The sequence below is a fragment of the Solanum pennellii genome, chromosome 4 (assembly GCF_001406875.1).
Source record: "Solanum pennellii chromosome 4, SPENNV200".
Taxonomy (NCBI): domain Eukaryota; kingdom Viridiplantae; phylum Streptophyta; class Magnoliopsida; order Solanales; family Solanaceae; genus Solanum; species Solanum pennellii.
In genome coordinates, this window is record NC_028640.1 from 67,105,637 (window position 1) to 67,129,674 (window position 24,038).

A 24,038-nucleotide genomic window follows, 5' to 3' on the forward strand; every position below is an offset into this window, starting at 1 on the left:
AGTGTTCAATTGATAAAGTCATGAATAAAATGTCTAACTAATAATCTGTATCAAATATAAAAATTTTCTCAAATCATTCAGCTTAATAAAATAAAAACGCAAGTAACATAGCAATAACAATTACAAAGAGATATATAGATTTTTAAGGGAGGGGAACTTTCACATATAGCCACTTAAAAATAGCCTAATTATTCTTCATAGCTATAGTTTGATAATTACAATTTGTAGTTGCATGTTAAATGGAGGAGAGAGGTGAGAGGGAGCGGGAAAAAGGTAAATTGTATATATGTATATCGGTTAGATAATTGAATAAATACATATGTATCTGTATATATGGCAAGCGAGAGCGGGAGAGAGAGGAGAGAGGCGAGTGAGACTAGAATAGGGAGGAGAGAGGCGAGCGAGAGATGGCAGAGAGTTGGAGAGAGGTGAATTGTATATGTATATAATTGTATATTATACATATGAATTTGTATATATGGCAAGCGAGATTGGGAGAGGGAGGAGATGTGTGAGCGAGATCGGGAGAGGGAGGAGGGAAGAGAGAGGCAAGCGAGAGAGGGAAGAGAGTGAGAGAGAGATAATTGTATATGTATATAGGTTAAATAATTGTATATTATACATATGTATTTGTATATTCTGGCGAATTATACATATACAAACGTGACTTATTATACAAACTGGAAGTCAGGCCACATAATTAATGTATAATATTAGTCGTGAGTGATAATTATAGTAAACTATAACTATGCTAAACAATTAAATAATATAAATTTGCTTTATTACGTAAATTTTTAAGGGACACAAATAATCCACAAAATTTACAATAAATTCCTAATATGCCTTACCCACACAAACACACACACACACAAAAAAAAAAAGGACAACATAAAATATCAGAACACGGTTAGCAAATTAAAAACAAAATTTAAGAAGAATTGTTCCACACGCTTATTACATTAATAAATTCTTTTACGTATTATTTCTTGGGTAAATTACATATATCTCATTAGTTGAGGTTCTAATTATTTAGATTCTTAATAGTTTTAACAGAAAAAGGTCAAAAATACCCTTGATCTATCCGAAATAGCTCACATATACCCTTGAACTATATTTCGGCTCAAATATACCCTTCGCGTCAAACTATAGGGTAAAAAATACACTTTCTATTAACAGAATCTGTTAAACGCCACTTGGATGCCACATAAGGGTCTAATCATGCCATGCATACTAATAAACTTCCCCTAATTTTCTCCATATCTCTAAAATTTTGAAAAATTCACTGAAAAACATAGCAACTCAACCATAATCTTCAACCTCTGTCTGAAAGGAACAATTGATTCTTTTATGAAACCTTTCACCTTTTCCATGTCATCCTCGATGAATCTCTATTGTAAAAATGAGTAGCACGTATAAGGAAAAATAAATTGGGAAGAAAGATAGATCAGAATAACCATGTCAACTAAAGGGTCTACCCCTAGCTACGAAAGAAGTAACTGTCGATCAATAAAATTGCAAGATGGTAAAATTAACGACCTCCCTAGCCTAACCTTTCGACTAACCACTGTCCAAAATGGAATACAGAACTAACATACTCTACTTTCTGCCTCTCCCCCTTCCTTAAAGTTCAAGTAAAGAGGAAGGGAAAAAAAGAAAAACAAAAGGGAGAAGAAAATCTGTTGATTTTACTTCATAAAGTTGACATACGTACCTTGATGGTGTCCTGAAACTTGGGAGAGATGTCCTCCTTCAAAAAGTTTCAGAAAGTTTGAGATACAGTACAAGGCTCAAGCTTCTCCATCAGCAAGAAGATGTCATTAGTGAGGTCTCACTTTAAATTTAGAGAAGAAAATAAAATAGTTCAAAACTATCATGTGAAATCGTCAAAATTTTTAGGGAAATGAAGAAAATTGGGGGAAATTAGGGAAATTTTATTAGTCTACATGACATGATTGGACCTTATTGGCTTATGTGGCATCCAAGTGTCGTTTAACAGATTTTGTTAATGGAAAAGATATTTTTGACCCTATAGTTTGACGGGAAGGGTATATTTGAACTGAAATGTAGTTTAAGGGTATATATGAGTTATTTCGGATAGTTCAAAGGTATTTTTGACCCTTTTTCGTACTTTTAAATATTACTTCCTCTACCATATTTCATACTTAGGATACAGGAGTTTGACTCTGTGAGATACATGTATCTGTCGAATTTTTAAATTGGCTTACGTATTTTATTTGTTTGAATTAATTGGTTATAACCAAATTCCTTAATATAAGGCGGAAATCAAGGAGTGTATATATTTTAATTAATTTTATTTTATTATTATTTGAAATAATAAATTCGTTAATATCATTTATAAAAGACAAAAACATGTATATCTTGGTCATGCAATTTGATTAATTTCATTTTATTACTCTTAAAATAATAAAATTCATTAATTTGATGTATTTATTATCAATATATGATGTATCCAACAAAGAAAACACTTAGATGCGTATCATACAAGTACATTCATATGTAACATAGAAGTATCTAATATTAATTTTGTGTATTTGTTATACGTGTTAGTATTAATTTCATGTATCTACTCCCTCCGTCCGGTATTGTTTGTGATCATGGTTTCTATTTTAAAAGTCAAACTATAAAAACTTTGACTAACATTTTAAGATGCATTTTTTCATCATATTAATATGCAAAAAATTGTAATTTATAGTACTTTTCATATAGTTTTAGAATATCTAATTTTTTTGTTTAAAATATCGAATTAATGTGATCTAATTTACCTTTGAAAATTAGTCAAATTGACTTTCGATAAACGCAACATGACAAACATTTCCGGACGAAGGGAGTATTTATATGATAATATTAGTTTCATGTATCTATTTATAGATCTAATTTTAATTTCATGTAGCTATTATTAATTCGATGTATCAAGTATCAAATATTATATTCAAAAGCATGTGTCTCGGATACATAACAATATTCATACTATTTTCTGAATTATGAGCCATTAAAATGGAGCAAACAATATAAAAATCCTACAATAAATTGGCTAGAAAAAATCTAAACCATCGAATCAAATACATGATAAGATTGAAAATAAATATACAATAGAAAAAAACTAAAGATAATCTTACTTCGTCACTTTAACTAATGCTAATTATGTAGAGTTTGATATAAATTTAGCACATGCAAAAGGAAATAAAAATGGTTAAGGAAAAAGAGATACGTAAGGAAGTGATAATGAGATACAATATTTTTTGTGATAGGGGAAGGAAACGTTTAATGAAGAAGAAGAAAAAGAGGTAATGGTTGGATACATGAGGTATCTGTTTTGGGATTGGGAAGGGAAACAACTGAAAAGAATAAAGCAAAATTAATTTGAATTGGTAGTGTCCAACTAATTAAGGAGATGTAATTTTAAGATAATTATTCATTATCATATTTAAAGGGATTATGTATCTGATTTAATTTTTTTATAAAAACGGTAAATTTTTTTAAAATGATGTAATAATTGTAAAGTAGAGCTAAAATATGTTATGTGGTAGTTAAATATGGGTAGATATGTAGTTAAGTATGGGTAGATATATAGTTTTAAAACACATTAAGGCCTCATTTGTTTTCATTAAAATTAAGAGGTTTGAATCTAAATGCACATCTGAATATTAAGATTAGGATATCAAAATCTGAATATTAAGATGTAGTTTCTTAGTCTGAACACTAAATCATTAAGATTGCTTGTTTTCAATATCTGAATGTGCATAATATTTTTTTTAATTAGAAATTAAACACTATATCAATAAAATTTATAATTCAAACAAAAAATACTTTTTCCAAATAATTGTTTCAAGAATAAGATTATATAACCCACCAAAAAAAAAGATGATTAATTTGTTCTCAAACAATTTTCTCTCAAGAAACAATGATAATTTCTTCCAAAGAAGTTTTGACTACAAACAAATCGTGATAAGAAAAGTTCTTCATAAATATCAATTCACCCAAAAATATTTTATATATTAGTAATATTATTAGATTAATACTTGTAAAAGATTATGAAATTAAAACTTACTTATTCAAAAGAACAAAAAATGATAATTGATTGGAAAAGAAGAGGAAGAAACTTGAGATTTGTCTAGAAGAGAAGCATGAAGAAGATAATTTATTTATGAAAAGAATGCTTATTATTTTAATAGAGTCTGAATGATATTAAGACTCTGTTATAGATCTGATTCATTCAGACTCATTAAGACCCATTAAGAGTTTTTTTAAAAAAGCAACAAATGGACTTAATAGAAAGAATCTTAATAATTGAGATTCAGACCTAATGTCAAATACGCTTAATAAACTGATCGAAATAATTAAGATTCAGACTCTCATTAAGTGCAAACAAATAAGCCCTAAATCTAATGAGCTCGAAATATTCTTTTCATGTAAAAATTAGGACAGGGACATTTTTCTTTTATGAAAACTACGATCTACATATATTATAATTAGGCAAATTAAATAGGAGTCATCCTAATTAATCCCCACACACACAAACCCACAAAACCCATTTCGCCCCACCTCACCCGATGTTTGATTTATAATACTTTTCATATAAATATTAAAATATAATTATAAATTTTATAACAAAATATTCAAAAAGTTTTTACTCGGATTCATAATCAAAATAAAATATGTTGACCACCCTCACACTGACTCTGCATTCTTTCACATAAATTGAAGCAGAAAGAATATTAATGAATAAAATTATTTGGATTTTAGCAACTAATAAAATTATAATTAAAAATCAATAGTTTCATGGCGATTAAGCATATCTATATGATTATATGGCGTCACACTTTTTAAATTGGAATAACACAAGACTTAGAGCTATAAATAAATATGAATTACAAACACACACACATAAACACACACAATCACACATTCCATGCAAGAAATAACAACAATGTTGTCAAAATCTTACTTAGAAATTGATGAAGAAGTTACATGAAAACATCAAGAATGCCATAAACAAAGCCTATAAATACCTCAACATATGAACTCCTATAAGCATCACAACTTAAAGCAACAAAGCAATAATACACTACTCTTCCTCATATTTATAATATTATTAGTAAGAGAATAGATATGGAGAATAATGGAAAGGGCAAAAAAGAAGGCACATCAAAGAATGGAAGTGTGTTTCCAAAGAAAGATAAGAAATCAGTGAAGGCAATGGCTATTGAAAAGATAGGTAAAACTGTGGTGTCCACTTTCAAGAATGATAAGAAAAAGATTAACCCCTCTGATGGCACTTCGTCTTAGTCTCCTTAATTACTATAATCAACTTGCTTCTAAGATTGTGCTAATATTATTCAATAATATGTATTTTATTCGATTCTGATGTATTTCGAGGATTTAACTTATATACATCTCCAGTATTGTAAAGAATAATGTTTATATTTTTTACTATATTGTTAGATGTATATAAATTAAACTCATTTAATAAACTATGGTGTAGTATTTTGTGTTTCATTCTTTTCTTATGAGAGTGACATTTTCTTTGATAAATTAAAACCTTTAAGTATGTTGTAAGTTGTAACACGAGTTTTAGTTTCCGTTTATAATTAATTTCCCAATTTCCCTCTTCAATAGTGTAATTTCATTGTTAATTTTTAAACATATATAAGCTAAAATAAAGTATTTAAGTTTTGAAAAATTTTAATAGTTCAATTAGTTGATTCAGTTTCCTACCTTGTAATCTCTCTCCATTTTCCATTTCCCCATTTTTTTTTAAAAAGAAAAAAGTAAAGAGGTTGTTTATGTCTGATAGGGCATTGCCTCAAGTAAAACATGTAAAAAAATAATAAGGATGGACAGAAAGTATATTTTCTTATTTAAATGTAGCAGCAATAAAAAATAATTTGATAATCAGAGCAAATGAAATAATTAATTACAATAAAATTGAAGAATAAGATAGTAGAATAATGATAAGAAATATTTCATTTGTCTCATATTAGATGAGCATTTTTTATTTTATTCAGTAATTAAGAAATCATTATTATATTGATTAATTTTACTTTATTCTTAAACGTCGACCCCAAAAGAAAGCAATAATATATAAACAAAATTAAATATGAATTTCACACACACAAACACATTTCATATTGCACGAAATAGACAACAATATTCTCAAAATCTTACATAACACCAGGGTCGTCTTAACCCCTAGACCACTAAAGACATCGTTTGAGGTCTCATATTATTGGGGTGCCAAAGTGAAAATTTTAAACTAAATATTGAAATCACTATCTTATAACATCGAAGGGTATCCTTGGCACCGCGAGGAAATGTTGAGGCAACAAAATTCAAATGATATGACATTGAACTTGAACCCCATCCCAGTTCTTAATTATATAGATCAATCAAACATGAAAAAATTAAAAAATATTTAATTTCATGCCAAAACATAACACACACCCCTTTTCTCAATCTTATATGAATTAACTTTGAAATTCAACCATAAATAATTACATGATTTTTTTATGTTTTATTTTAGAAGATATTCTGCGTATTTAGCATTTATCCCTGAATTTGTGAATCATTAAAATCTTATAAGTACATATCAATTCCTTTGTGCCATTAATATATATATTTAAAACGAATCTACCTTATTATTTGAAGTCCAAGATGCTTTTTCATGTAAGATCATTATGATAAGGACATGCTTCTTTTACAAATAAAAATTGAATAAGGATTCGGTCAAATATAATTAAGTCAAGTAATGTTCAATAACCTTATAGATTCATGCCATGTGTATTATATAATTATTTATGGTTGAGATTTATTTAAATTATATACTCATCTTAATAATAAAAACAACAAAGTTATCAACTTTTTATTTTTTAAAACTATCGAATAAAACAACTAAGTGTATACCCAAGCTAATATTTTCAAAAAAAAAAATTAAGATTGAAAAAGAAAATTTAATATACTTGATTGAAATTATTTGCATTATCAAATTGAGTCTTATCATCAACTCTCGATTCGCATACCCGCCAATCTTAATTTTTTTTTCTTGAAAATATTAGCTTGGGAACACTTAATTGCTTTATTTGATAGTCTTTTTAAAAAATAAAAATAGTTGACAACTCTGTTGTTTGTATTATTAAGATGAGTATATAATTTAAATTTATTATTAAGATGAATATATAATATAATGAATCTCAACCATAAATTATTATATAGTACACATGGCATGAATCTATAAGGTCATTGAACATTACTTGACCTAATTATACTTGACCAAAACTTTATCCAAAAAAATTAGGATTTATATATTTTGCGAGACAAAGCTGGTAATGAAAATATATAGTGAAATTACATGGAAAAGTAAAATCAATTTTCTCTTATTGATATTTGGTAAAGTATTTTTTTAAAATAAACTATTTTCATAAGTATTACGGAGTATTTGAATATTTCCTAGAAATGTATAACAAATTAAATAGAAGTCATCCTAATTAATCTACAAACCCACACAAACCAATAACCTCAACAACACACTCACATACACAGCCATGCAATAGTAAACTATATAAAATATTAGTTTCCATTAATTTAAATTAGCATGAAAATTAAATTTATAATTTCCTAGCTCATCAACACACACAATTTCTCAATAACTTCATATTAAAAAATGAACAATCTGAAATTACACCCACATAAACACATGATATGCAAGAAAAAAATAAAATAAAAATTAGTTTTTGGTAATTTAGGTTGAACAATGAATACGTATAAGTTTTCCTTGGCTCAACCCACACAAATAATAGTTAATTTCTTGGATAGTCATACAAGTGATGAAAATAACCTAAAATATCCTTTTCTTTCATTTGTACAACAAAATCATTCAATAATTTATTTATTTTTTGATTCAAAACCCCAAAACCCACACTCACATATTCCATGTAACAAATTAATAATTAATCAACAATCTTCTTTTAATCTTGCATGAGCTAATTACTTAGAAATTCAACCAAAATTACATGACCATAAACAAAAGTCACAAAACTCCTATAAATACCTTAACATAGGTACAAGCTAAAAGCATTAATACACTCCCTCATATTCATAACTACTAAGAGAAGAGATTGTTGAAGTACCGTGTGATCATTTCATCTAAAAATTAAAGTCATTACAGAAAACGACACAGTTTTATTTACTTAGTTATATATATTTAAACAAAGATATGGAAAATAATGGAAAGGGCAAAAAAGAAGGCACATCAAAGAATGGAAGTGTGTTTCCAAAGAAAGATAAGAAGTCAGTGAAGGCAATGACTATTGAAAAGATAGGCAAAACTGTGGTGTCCACTTTCAAGAATGATAAAGAAAAAGATTAACCCCTCTGATGACACTTCCTCTTAGTCCCAATGAACTTGTGTTTTTCCTTTTTCTTTTTTTTGGATTGTGGTAATATTATTGAATAAAGTATTTATGTATATTCAGCCGATAGTTTAAATTATATATATTGACAATATTGTAAAGAATATTTACACAATTAATTGATTTCTTATTGTACGGGTGATGCATGTAAGTTAAATTCATCAATAAATTATATTATTGTTTAGTATTATGTTATTTTTGTGATTGTTAATTATCTTTACAAGCAAAGGATTTAGGGTCTCCATTTTTGTTTATTTAATTTTCCTCCCCAATAATGTTACACCGTTGTTAAATTGTTTTTGTGTTAAACTAAAGTGGACTGCTCACATTTTTATTTTCAAAATTTAAGGTAAATAATGAAATCACATTCTATAATGCCAAAAGAACTAACACTTACACACGCTAAAAAAATTTGATTATCTTATTGATACTTATATTTCGTACGCAACAACGCAATATTAAAAAATAAAACCCAACAGTGAAATGACATGAAAAAGTAAAACTAATTTCCTTTGATTAATTCTCTGAACTTAACATGAAAAAGTAAAACTAATTTCCTTTGATTAATTCTCTGAACTTAATAAGTTCGAAAGTTAATAAAGCTAAAAATTTAATGAAATTCCACTTCCAAAAACTTACTAGTGGTTAAATATTTTTTTTTAAAAAAATAGCTAATATCATGAATGAGTAATACGGTACTTTATTTCCAAGAAATGTATATAACAATTTCATACGTCGTTAATTGAAATTAATGAATAGAAAAAATCAAAATTAATTCACTCACCCACACACAAACCCATTTCCATTCAATACAACACACACATATACGCATACCCCATTTATAATAAACTATTCAGTTTAACTATAATTATTCTTGACTTAGCACATAGATTAAGATGCAGTAAATGAGAGAGTTGATAATTTTTTCAAATCATCCTTAAGTCACTTAAACTTTGAAAAATAAATATTATTTAATAACAAAAGTAAAATAGATACTAACTAATAAACTATTAATTAGTTTTATAAATTAGACAAATTGTGTGGGATATCAGTAGACAAATAAAAAATTGAAGGAGAGAGTAAATAGGAGTAATATATTTCAATTTTGAATAACACACAGGCTTAATTCCATTTAAAAATGAATAATCCAAACCCCAAAAACTCACACAAACACATTCCATGCAAGAAATAATCAATAATCTTCTTTTTTTAATATTATACATGAGCTAATTACTCAGAAATTCAACTAAAGTTACATGAAAACTTTCATGACCATAAACAAAAGCCTCAAAATACTCCTATAAATACCTCAACCTAGCTATGAACTCCTCAAATCATCACAATAAAAGCAACAAAGCATTAATACACTTCCTCAGATTCACAAGTACTAAGAGAAGAGATCGTTGAAGTATTTTGTGATCATTTTGTTTAAAAATTTAAGTTGTTACAGAGAACGACATAGTTTTATTATTTACTTAGTCATATAGATTATCAACAAAGATATGGAGAATAATGGAAAGGGCAAAGAAGGCACATCAAAGAATGGAAGTGTCTTTCCAAAAAAAGATAAAAAATCAGTGAAGGCAATGGTTGTTGAAAAAATAGTGAAAGCTACCACCTCCTCCATCAAGAATGATAAGAAAAAGATTAACCCCTTTGGTTAATTGATGTAATTTGTTTTCAATTGCCTTACCTTGTGCAAATATTAAAATAAACATTTTATTTGATTCAAATATGTTTTAGACGAGTTCAACTTATATATATCGATAATATTATAAAGAATATTATTACACTATTCTTTACATTGTGTTGAGCATACATAAGATAAACTCTGTAATAAACTATGATTTTGTATTTTGTATACGTAAGTTAATATGATTCTTCGTTTTTGTTAGTTAATTTTTCTCTTTGATTTCTTTATCGTATATCGACGGTATTATATGTATTAAAACTTCGATTATATCTAAAATATCAACGTTAATTATTTCAATGTTGTTTGATATTTTTCATTAGCGTCTGATTAATATCAAAATTGCTTATTGAATTTATGTTTATATATGATAATAGGCTAAAAGATCCAATTAGGAAGTTCCAAATAATTTCTCCGGACAAGGGCCTAAAATACCCTTAAAGTATTGAAAATAGTACAAAATTACCCTTCATCCACCTATTGGCTCCAAAATGTCCTTTTCATCCACCTATTGGCTCCAAAATACCCTTGTCATCCACCTTTGTGTTCAAAATTGACCACATTTTAAATTGTTTTAAAATTAAACTCATTAAATATTTTTTAAAATACTTGGCGTTCAATTATTGATTAAAATTATAACTTATTAATATAATTTATAAACCAACTCACTACCCACTCATTACTAACTAAACCTCACCCAATTAATAATCCAATTATAATATCAAAATCGTCATAAACACTACTAAAACACGATGAAATTATAGATTTCTGAAAATGACATTCAAAATTATTCGAGTCCGAATCGGAGCCCCAATTAAATTTAGGTTGAGCCGCTTATTTAGGAGGACACTTTCTTTTAAAATAGAATTAGAAATTTATGATTAAAGGTAAAGAAGTAATACATCCCGAATTGATTCATGCACTTTTTTTAAATATAATTTTATAAATATTTATAATTTGTTTTAAAACTTTAATATATTATTTTTAAAAAAAAGTTACCTATGAAGTAACATCACATAATTGAGACGTAAGAATAATTAAGATGAACATAGTCAGACTTTTAAGTTTATTGGTGATTTTTATTTAGCCACTCGAATGTATGATAATTTACTTCTATAATTTTTAAATAAACTCAATTGGCTGTAGCTTGCATTAATAATGTGGCAGGTTCATTAATTTAGAGGGATTTAATTATTAATGGGGTGGATAGTGGATTGATTTATAAATTATACTAATAAGTTAAATTATAACATATAGTTGAGCGTCACGTATTTTAAAAAATATTTAAATAGTTTAAATATAAAACCGTTAAATAAGTGGTCAATTTTGAACCAAAAGGTGGATGACAAGGGTATTTTGGACCCAATAGGTGGGTGGGAAGGGTATTTTGGAGCCAATAGGTGAATGGAGGGTAATTTTGTACCATTTCCAAAACTTTGAGGGTATTTTAGGCCCTTTTCCGTAATTTCTCCGACCAATTAATATTAATGAATTTACTCATCAACAGACCAATCGTCTTTGGTCCAAATTAAAATTAATTTGCTAGGAAATGTTGATGATTTTACTTTAATTAAACCTCATTTTATATTATATACCTGCTATTTATTTACCACAAAGGTATTTATGAATATTTCTTAATCAAAAAATGCCGTATTTCTTTGTAATTTCAAAGATAAACAACTTACCATCTACAAAAGGTAAAAACGTTTTGATAATATAAACAATATTTATATCATCTACCGATCGACTTTTGAAATATTATTAGTCTGGTATAAAATTTTAAAGATCTAAATTGTGTGCACTGGTAGTTTTTTTTTTTTGGTCTCATCAGAATCTATATCAGTTAATGTTTATGATAAATATAAAATATAAATCTATCACCATGAGAAACTAAAGAGTAAAGATACAACCATTCATTGTAAAAATATCGCAATATGACTCTTAAATATCACAATTTTTACGGACATTTAATTTAATATCATTATTCATAGTATCGATACTTAGGTTAATATCATTACTAAATTTAGTGCGGTCAATATGAGTTGATCTACACTATCCGGGTTTAACTCATATAAGCTTTGAAATTTGATGGGTCATGGCGGGTTAGCCCATTTTTGGTGTAGGTCAGAAATGACCGGCTCAATCCATAAGTATGTGGGCTACCGACATGCTGGGCCAGCCCTCTTTTTGTAAAAATAGATTTTTTATAATCTTTATGATTAAATTACAATTTAAAAATATTAACATAAATATCGACAAGATGATATTATAGTGTTACTACTTGTTAATCAAATCCACAGATGAAATTATCATCATAATATTTATTGAGTTTGATTTCAAGTAGTAGCATAAATAGCTAAATAAAAACATAGCCTAATTGTTTTCCAATGATCATAATAAAACACAAAAATTATGACAATATTCCATAAGCTACGATCTATGTAGTGATTCCTAGAAATTTTAGGGAATTTTTAGTTTACTTAATACATATTTTATAAACATAATTGTATTTAAATTATGATATTTCAAACTTTAAAATGATTTTGAGTTTAGAGTCTTATTATTTTTAATACTTTATTTTATTTTTTATTTTTTAATTAATTTTTATTTGGCCCACGGACCGGTCCTATACATATTTCTCAAGCCTCACAAATCGACAGATTTATTCAGATCGGAATAAAAAGTTCTTTTCTTAAATAAACTCCAAAAGTTATAGCTCATTCCTATCAAATCCTAGGTTAGATCAGACCGATCTAACAGACGTAACTTATATTAACTGCTCTAACTAAATTTATGACATTTGTTAAAAAGTGATAATTATCTTATGAAACTTAAGATTGTACATGTAATTAATGTCGTTCAAATTATGATAGTTTCTACGTGATGTCCTCTTTCACACATAAGATTTGACAAATATAATAATTACCTCGGTTTTATGGAAAATATTGGATTGAACACAAACACAAGAAGAAGCTGACCCATTAACACACACAAATTGGTACATCCTAATATTTCTTGTTATTACTAAGATGAAAAACATTGGGAAAACTGTAAATGTATATACATACATAGAAATGGTATGTCTTAGATGTTACCAAAATGAAAAATAAAATAACCATGTTTTTTTCCTTGATATTTCCTAAGAATTGCATGCTAATACTACTTAGATTTAATTTGGCTGGCCATGCACACACATAGATGACGAGGACATGAAATTACACACAATTAACAAAGAAAAAGATAACCAAGCAACATAAAAATCTAACCTTGAACAAGGAAATGTAGAAGAAGAAAATATGAAACATAGAAAATAAATAGCAACATACTTTACTACTATTAAAAGTACATCTATATATATATATATATATATACCATCATAACACATCAAACGTAGAAGGAAAATCAAGAAACAAAGATCGATAATTAAAAAACAAAAAAGAAAGAAGAATGTCTGAAGCAAATCACCGCGGAGGAATGGGGAATAATAATAATAATAATAATAATAATAATGGTGGTAAAACAAAGGCATAATACAGAAATATGCCCTTTAACTTAGTTTCGAATTAGATTTATGCCTTTCAACTTTGGGTGTGCACAAATAGACACTTAAACTTGTATAAAATTGAACAAGTAGACACACATGTCCTACATGTCATCCTACATGTCATTTTTTGTCCTACGTGGTGTCCTGCATGTATTGTGCTATGTAGGACTCATTTGTTTATTTATTTAAAAGTTGGATAGTTAAAGTGTTTGTTTGTGCATTATAAAAGTTGGAGGTCAAAGTTAAAATTTGAAATCAAAATCAGGGTCCAATGTATTATGTCTAAAACAAAAGGTGAGAGTAGTAGTAGTGTTATTGAAGTTGGTGCAAAAGATGATGGCTGAAAAAGTAGTCCAAATTGCTTCTTCTGCTTTTAAGAATGATAACAACAAGAAGAAGATCAATCCTCATGATGATTCTACTTAGAATTTTTCACTTAGCTCCTTCTCCCATGCATGCACAATAATCTTTTTTCTAGCTACCAAATAAATACTATATATTATGACTTTCTATTTATATAGTTCTCTTGTTAGTTCTTGTATGTACACCATGCTAAAGTCCCAAAGATCACTTTGTATCTTTATTCTTGTTGTTAATTAGTACTCCCTCTATCTCAATTTATATGACACTTTTTATGTTTTGAGAGTCAAATAGTTTAAGTTTCATCGAAAATTTACGCATGGAATTTTCAAATTTTTTTTGAAATGAAATTTATATATTTGTAAACTATGTAAAAATGTAACGACCCGCTAGGTCGTTTTGAGAACTAGGACTAGTTTGACTCCTTTTGAAAAATTTAAAGGGGTATTTTTTAAACTATTCGAAACTAAGAATATTTAGTTGATAAAATTTTTAGTGAAGAATTTGTCTAGTTAATAGTTAGTGGGTCATATCCATAATTCATTTAATACCTTTTTACTTGACCCATTAATTAATTTAGGTTAGTGGGGTTAGTTTATTTATTTTACTTAATTAACATTAAGAGGGCAGAAAACAAAAGAGGTAGAAACTGATTTTTTTTGGGCAGCGTAGATTACAGAACGTGAGGGAGCCAACGAAATCTTCAGGTAAGAAACAATTTGAAAAATTTCTTGATTGTTATATGGATCCTAATGAAGTAAGGTAGATGGAAAGTTGATCCCTTGTTCGTCTAATTATTATTATGAGTTCGAAAATTGATAAGAAAATTAGCGGAGAACGATGTATATTTTCTCTGCAATAGCAGTTTAGAGTATGTCGTTCCTGTGACTATTACTAAAAGTTTATTTGTTACACTTAATGAAGTTGAGGGAAAATATTTAGATCATGTGATTATTAATAGGAAGAATGGATGGAATTTTTTTTTAAATTAAAAAGGGACGAGGATAAGCAGTGAGTAAAAAGACAATACTGCGTTAATATGACTTAGTCATATGCAGTAATGCCTTGTCATATTGGAGGTGGGAAATCATGAGAAAATCATGATCTAATGATTGACAATCAGATTATAAGCCAATCATTTGGCAAGTGCCAATGATTGGCATTTGTTATAAATTTTTGGGATTTGGTAGTCCTTTTTTTTTTGTTTACAGATTGTCACGTTGCCTTCCCGTAGTGCAGATATAACATTGACCTGCTTCAGTCAATTATCGAATAAAGATTTGAGTTAAATATATTGAGGTAGATAATTAAATATTATTTGAATAGTGTTGTATGAATACCATTAAAATTATGATTTTCTTTGGAGAGATTAAGGTTCAAATTATTGACTTGAAATTTAGCAAGTATGAAAAATTTGGCATACCAATATATATCAAGATTTGGAGTTTGGTTGAAAATATGAGTGAGTTTTAGCGTCTATGATAGACATATAATAATTTGAATGTCTACAAAAATTGCTTACTTACGAATATTGCAAAACTGGTAGATTGGGAACGTTCTGAAACCTTGCGAAAAGGAAAGGAAAAATCTTAAAAGATTCGTGGCACAAGTTCGGCATCTAAGGTATGTTAAGACTTTTTAGACTTGTTGAAGGACGTTTTCCTAATTAAAGATTAAAAAATGAAAATAGACAAGGGGTAAGGGGGAAAGATGGTGGTCTCGTATCAATGGTGTGACGGGCATTGGTACGAGTACCGGTGTTATAAAAAGGAAAAGTACTATTATAGAATGTGGACTGAAATTTGAGAATGCCAAAGCATATGGGCATTAGCTGATATATTATTGACTTGAATTCCTTGTGTGATTGTGTTTTATTTATTTCACCCGTATAGTTGAGATAATTGAGGTGGTTATGTATTATATTCATATTGATTGATTGAGATGCATCATCATTCCCTCTATTGAAACAATATTGTGCACATGCATAGAGATGAGACTGAGTATAAGTTGGGCACGTGGAGATCGTCCGTGCTGGGGATGGTGAGATGTTAAGATTGTAATTTGGGCACGTGGAGACCGTCCGTGCGAAAATTGTTTGATATTATGATAGTGCGTTGAGATCGTCCGCACAGACACGTGGAGATCGTCCGTGTCGGTATATGGACCTCGCGAGTCCCCCATGGGTCATGAACTCTCGATGTATTTCCGAGGAGTATCATGTATATACGGTTGAGTGAGTACTGGGTATTCTGAGACATATCATTACATGGCATCATATTGCATTGCATTTCATCCCATCATTCATTCTTGATGACTATATGTTTCGTTTGGTGTTTAGAAAATATTAAATGTTGATTTCCTTTATTGATGAAACTTGAATAGTAAGTGTATATATATATATATATATACTTGTACAATCTAAGAATTTATTTTCTTATATAACTCCCGTCACTACTTCTTCGTGGTCGGTCAATGAGACATACTGAGTACACGTGGTTTCGTACTCATACTACACTTGTTGCACTCTTTGTGGTGCAGATTCGATTCCAAGTAGGAGCACATCTCGAGGAGCAGTTTGAGTCCGAGTTTGGAGTGTCTTGGAGTTGTGGTGAGCTGCTTGGCTGTTCCGTGGCCCACACCTCCCTCTATATTTTTTATTTATTCTGTTATTCAGTATTCAGACAGGATATCCCTTATGTTAGATTTGCCTTTTTAGTTTCAGACTTGCATCGTATTTTAGAAGCTCTTGTACTCATGACACCATTTCTTGGGTAGTATTTTTTTTCAGTTTTCCGCATTCGTACTTATAAGAACTCAGTGTTGGAGATTTGGAAATTTGTTGTCTTTTCACTTCTTGTTAGTTAAGTTTGTTAAAATATGCTGGTTGGCTTACCTATTGGTTGGGAATATAGGTGCCATCACGACTCGTGATTTTGGGTCGTGACAAAAAAGTACTATGAGTCATAATAATTAATGGAGTAATTCGAAATGTCAAAAAGATCTATGACAAAGATAAACTTGTTTAATTCTTGAAATTCGAAAGATGACATATAAAATAAGAGGGAGTATAAGTTAAATCTGTGATAAATAACATTTGTATATGTTGGATGAAGTCCAGCTGTTTTTAACATTGTCATTTAATTGTGTCCGCTTTGGGTTTGGATGGTTTGGTTTAACTTAAAAAAAAAGTCTATCCAAAATCAAATTAATCCGATATTCTATATTATTTTTTAAATTTATTTGAAACATAAAAGTATTTACTTGGAAAAAAGGTTTGAAAATTTTAATGTTGACCGAAATTATTGTTACGATATCAAACTTTATGGTGGACCTTTTACATCCCTGAACTATTTAATAGTGTTTTTTGTACCCCCGAACTATTTAATAATGTATTTTAAAGGTTTATATGTGTCCGCATACACACATTACTATTTATAATTCTGCAATATTTTTTACGTCCATGTGAGCACATATATACCTTTAAAAATATACTATTAAATAGTGCAGGGGTAAAATGTCCTTTCCAAAGTCTCGTATCGTAACATCAATTTCAATCAAATTTCGGATATATTTCAGAAGTTTTCCCTAATTACTTTGATGTAATTTTTAAATATTACTTATATGTTTTCATAATTTTTATCTTTTAACATATTTTTCAAGTTTTTTGAGACTTAGAATTTTGGATAGTCCAATAAAAGTTATTGTCCATAGATATTAGTAACTTTAATAAACCTCAATTCAAAATTTAATCAATCCTAGTGCTAACAAAATAAATTAATTCAACACTAAAATGACAATAATGTTGAATATTTAATTTATTTTTTAATTTTTCATTGGTTTAAATATTTAAAATACATAACCTAATTTTAATTTTTTCTTTTGATGTTTAATCATCTAATTGATATTTATTAGACTTATTTTAGCATGATTAGGTATTTTTAAATCTAGTCATTTTCATTATTACTTTATCAACTTGCAATATTTATTTTTACGTTTTCATTATATTGAATATTTTAGTGTCATCACTCATCTCTTATTTTGTGTTATTTTTTGTAAAATCAACTAACATAGCTGTATTTTGGTTGAACTAAAAAAATATTTGAAGCACAAGTTAATTATATGTTTGTATGAATATTTTACATGAAAAATTCCAAAAATCCAAAAAAGTTCGAGGTTTATTAGTTTTGTTTGATTTAAAATTTTAAAAAATTCGACACAAATGATTTAGTTTGGCATTTGAAAAACTTAAACCAACTCCAAAAATTTCGAAGTTGATAAATTCAAATTTTATTAGTTTGATTTGATTTATAAATTTTTAAATTTTAACACAAACAATTTGATTTTATATTTGAAAAATCCGAATCACTCCGATTATGTACCCCTAGTATGTAGTTTCCTTGGCTCAACCATACAAATAAGAGTTACTTTCTTGGATGGCAAGTTGTGAAATTTAGGTCAATTTCTTTTTTCATACATGAGATTTGACAAGTGTAATATATTGATCACTCGGTTTTATGGAAAATTAATAGCATCTTCAGAGCAATCACCTGCCCCATCAACACTCACACAAATTAAAGAAGCATCAATATAAAATTGGTAGCAAATCCTAATATTTCAGGGAAATTGTACTGTATATATTTCTTAGATGTTAATAAAATGAAAAGTAAAATAATTGATCAGGATTTTTCCTTGCATACTTCCTATGAATTGCACACTTGTATTTCATTACAGTTATATTCTTTCACGAATAAATGACTTTTTTTTTAAAAAAAAGTTACTCCTTATCTGAATAGAGGCAACCTTTAATTAGTTGCGCTCCCGCTATATATAAACAGTTTAATTAGAGATCTGATCCGACCCAACACAAGTCATTTAGATATATATTATAAAATATAAGGAAAAATGTATTAAAAATGCACTTAAATTATGTGAAATGAACAAAAGTAGCCCTTTGTTTATAGTTTAACTCAAAAATGTATTTGCAGTCTAATACTTTTTGGTGCAGAAATGTCCCTATAATTACTAAATAGTCAAAAGTTTCCTTTTCTGATATTATTCAGACTTAATCAATTAAGTAATTTATGGTGGTTCTTTGTCCATGCACACAATAGAGATTGAAATTAATTGAGAGAAATAACAAAGAAGAAGAAGAAGGAGGAAATGCAGAAGAAAATATGAATAACATTCACACCCAATGGAAGGGAATATCATACATAATTTACTACTACTATTTAAAAATGCCTCTATATATACCATCACAATTTTCACAAACCTAACTCATGCATCAAACATACAAGGAAAATCAAGAAACTAAAGATCGATAATTAAAAAGAAAGAAGAATGTCTGAAGCAAATCAGCGCGGAGGAACGGGAAACAATAATAATGGTGGTAAAACTAAAGGTGGGAGTAGTAGTAGTGTTATTCCAGCAAAGAAGAAGTTGGTGCAAAAGATGATCGCTGAAAAAGTAGTGCAAATTGCTTCTTCTGCTTTTAAGAATGATTATAAGAATAAGGTCAATCCTCATCCTGATGATGATTCCACTTGACTTCATTAGTCTAATCTTTCATTATATCTACTAAATATTTTCTATTTATGCTTCTCTTAGTTGTTCTTGTGCTCCATGTTTTAAGTCCCAAAGATCACTTTGTATATGTGTGTTCTTGTTGTTGTCAAGTGTAAGTTATATATATGATAAATAAAGTTTGTTCAGTTGTGGAATAAAGTTCGGTTATATTTTTTATTGTAGTCATTTTTTTTTATGAAGTTCATCCATACAAATCATATTAGCGCTCTTTAGCTATAGTTTTGCTATTTGCACTCCATAACAAATATACTATGTCTGCTATGGAGTATTTAATTTCTATAAATCGCTACCAGTAGTATAAATTGGGCGTCCGTATCTATGAAAATTGTGTTTGTATATGTATATGTTCTTTTTATTAGGCTAGAGTGGCGAGCTAGATTAGGAGAGAGGCGAGCGAGTGGAGAGAGGTGAATTGTATATTTTTATCGGTTAGATAATTGTATATATGTAACTATTATGTGTATATATATCAATGATTATGTTTGTGTATATGCATAAAATTTGAATTTGTTTACAATTAAATCAAGTTAATATACAATTGAATCGAGTTAAAATATTTATATTTATATCAAATCTCTCTCGTTTTATACAAACACAAATTGTACATTATATTGAATAATTTGTGTTTGTATAGAGAGAGAAAAGAGAGAAAGACAAAAGAGCACTCGACATGGGAGGATTTTGTGTTAGTATAATTATAAGTGTATAGCAAAAAGAGATATGTATTTATACTTGTATATACATTCTCTCTCGAATTATACATACACAAACATAATTTATACATTTGTGTTTAATTTGTATAAAAGTGAGATAGGCAAGGGAAAATAATTGAGAGTAACGAGCGAGATTCAAGCAAGAGAGGCGAGATTGGCGAAAATGGCAAAGTAATTGTTACGAATTAGAGTTAAATGAAACTGTAGCTATATCATTTATTTTGAATTAAAAATTTGTTACAATCCACAATTTTGCTAATAATTAACCATATCAGTTTTTTCATTAGATTTCTTTTGTAGGGGAATTTGTAGGAAACTAAATTACGTGTGGATTTTCATGCATAATCTTCAAAAAAAATTCGATGTAATTCACATTTTTCTAATAGTGAAAGCATGTGGTGTAGTATGAGGATGCTCCTTTACTATAAATTAGGATCTCGATTTCGAGTCCTAGGTATAAAAATAAATCTTGATAGGGAAAGTTTTTCTCAAATGAGTCTTACACAATGAAGATGGAGTAGTCGGTCTATATATAGTTAGATTTTTTACTTTAGTCATTTCTTTATGAAGTTCATTTATAAAAATCATATTAGTGCTAGCACTATAGCTATAATTTTGTTATTTATGCTCCATAGCAAACTATGTTTGTTATAAAGTATCTGATTTGGGTAAGTCGCGTCGAGTTGTATAAATTGGGTTGCGTTTGTATATGTAAATGTTTTTGATGTTAAGCTAGAGCGAGCGGCAAGCGAGATTAGGAGAAAGGTGAATGAAAGAGGGCAGAGAGTGAAGACAGGTCAATTGTATATGTATATCGGTTAGATAATGGTATATATGTAACTACTATATATATATATATATATATATATATATATCAATGATCGTGTTAGTATATATGCATAAAATTTGAATTTTTATACAGTTAAGTCAAGTTAATATACAATTGAATCATAGTTGAAACATTTGTAAATATCAAATCTCTCTCTAGCTTTATGCAAACACAAATTGTATATTGTATCTGAATAATTTGTGTTTGTATAAAGAGAGAAAGAGAGAGAGACAAAAGAGAATTGACATGAGAAGATTTGTATTAGTATAATTATAAGTGTATAGGATGAAGAGAAATTTATTTTTATTTGTATATATATACAGACACAATTTATACATTTAAAAATGAGAGAGGAGAGAGATAATTGAGAGTGGCATGCGAGATTTAGGCAAGAGAGCTAGAGAGGCGAAAATGACAAAGTGTTTGTTATGAATTAGAATTAAATGAAACTAGCTATAACATTTATTTTGAATTAAATAGTTTGTTATAATCGAGAACTTCCCCTAATAATTCACCATACTAGTTTTTTCATTAGATTTTTTTTTTGTAGGAAAATTCGTACGAAACTAATTTATGTGTGGATTTTCATGTATAATCTCCAAGAAAATTTGGATGTAATTCACATTTTTCTAATAGTGAAAGCATGTGGTGTATGTTGTATGAGGTTTCTCCTTTCTTATAAATTGGGATCTCGATATCGAGTCTTAGGTATAAAACAAAATCTTGATAGGGAGAGTTTTTTTTCAAATGGGTCAATGAATTTGAATTAGTCGAACTATATATATATATACATGAGCATAATTACATATCGTTAATACCTCTTACGAATAAAGTTAGAAATCGTATTATGTTATAGTTTTAGGTATCTTGCTTGTTTAGGTGTAACTATTAATTTTGCCCAATCAAAGTTAAATCTGCCTTTCAGGATTATATATATAGAGCAAAATCGAAACAACATTAATAACAATTAAATCAATAGCCAACTCAATATGAACACTATTTATTTTCCTAGTGTAAGGGGCAACGATTATTACCTTCATGTTTAAAAAGAATATATAAGAACCAATTATGGAGAGAATGCCCATTAATTTCCTAATCTTCTTCGCTCCTCACTTATTTATGCACTTGATATTGACTACAAATGTTATCACACTCTATTCTAGGGATGACAACGGGACGGTGCAGAGTGTGTTAAGACTATGCAAAGCGAAGCGGGTTTAAGGTTGTACAAAATGGGTGGGCGGAGCGAATTGCGGGAATATGTGATTTCAGGACTTTATACATGTTGTAAGAGTAATAGTGCATTATTTATTAAGATACTTTCTTTAAAGGTATTAAAATATTCAAGATAGTAAATAAAAATAATACAATTTCTTACATGTTTCCCAATTAACCTATGAAAAATAAATTTATTTTTATGAATTTTATTTTATCAAACTTAACTAGAAAAAGAAAATATTAAAAACTTATGTGGGGCTGGCAGGTCTATGCGAGAGAAGCTAGGGCGGGTCGAAAATGAAAAAATATTTTTATGCGGGATGGGGGCAGAGCGGGCGGATTAAAAATTTTACAGTTTAAGCTCAACTCGTCCTGCCTCGCCCCAAACCGCCATCCTTGTCCGACTCCTCATCTATTGAACTATTTAAGTTCTTGAAGTATTATAGAGTTGCTTATTTATTTGAAAGAAAGACTTTTGATTTTGGTATAAAAACATTAGTAAAGAGCAAAATTATTGAAAAAAATGTAAAAATAAGTATAGAAGGAACAATAAATAAGTTGTTACCTCAGTAAGCCATCATATTTCCTTGCTGATTTTGTTGAGTGTTATATGAGAAAATAAGACTATTATTTTCATCTTGTAGCTTACTTAAAAAATTGAAAGAAATATACATAATTGCTTTATGAGGAAGGTCAAAGAAACATAACAAATAAAGCTAAAATGCAAGAGTTGGGAAGAAATGATTACTAGTGAAGCACATGGTTTTGAAAAAAGTTACAGACAGACTGGTCCCAATAGAGAGCATGCTCAATTGTACTACTATTAAATTTGAACATGAAAAAAGAAGCAAGTGGATACATAATTTTGTCTTCTTTAGCTTTGCTCAATTGACACGTTTTTAATGTTTTAGGTTTACACCATACATTTTTGGAAATTATAAACAAAATGTAAAAAGATTAAGGGACCGTTTGGTCATAAATTTTTCAAATAATATTTGGGAAAAAACTTGGCAAATAGTGTTTGTTCATACACTTTGTCATTATTTGGCAAATATTTTTATTTTCCAAATACTAGTTTTTCTAGTATTTGGGCCAAATCTCATTATTTAAGATCTTTTAAAAATTGAAAGTTTACCCCAACTTTTATCTTTTACAAAAACACCCTTTATAGTTATTGCTTACGTTGTATTATATAATTTTTTACGTTAATTTCAAAGTAGTGATGAAATATTCGGTGAATGTGAAATGATAATATGATTATTAATGAAAATGATGAATAATTGACTCAAGATAACAAAGTCATGTGTTTTGTCTACTTCACGATGTATGAAATGATGTTTGTTGCACTCACTCCAAATTACCACATTGCTCTAGTGTCATGGATATTATTTGTTATTGTTGTAACAAAGATCCAATTAACTTGTAATACAAACTTATGGTTAGTTTTGATATTTTTAAAACTTATGGGTATAAATCATATTTTTCTAAAAAGTGAAATATATTTTTCAAATACTATGGTCAAACACATGGTAAAATTTCATCCAAATTTTCACCCAAATAATATTTGCCAAGAATATTTGGAAATCTATAACCAAACGCTAGGCAAGAGTTGATTTAATATCAAATTATCTAGTATCTAGTATTAACTCACTCTTTTACAATGGAAAAGACT

General features: G+C 28.4%; 2 long non-coding RNA genes across 2 annotated transcripts; one reads left to right on the forward strand and one right to left on the reverse strand.

The window, feature by feature from the left end:
* Positions 1 to 887: 887 nt before the first annotated feature.
* LOC114076766 lies at positions 888 to 23,145 on the reverse strand. The gene is made up of 3 exons (XR_003577774.1): positions 22,932 to 23,145; positions 1,712 to 1,792; positions 888 to 1,388 (listed from the first exon to the last, which is right to left on the reverse strand). It is a non-coding gene; the product is annotated as an uncharacterized LOC114076766 (long non-coding RNA).
* Positions 15,592 to 16,855, forward strand: LOC114076767. The gene is made up of 2 exons (XR_003577775.1): positions 15,592 to 15,643; positions 16,559 to 16,855. It is a non-coding gene; the product is annotated as an uncharacterized LOC114076767 (long non-coding RNA).
* Positions 23,146 to 24,038: the final 893 nt, after the last annotated feature.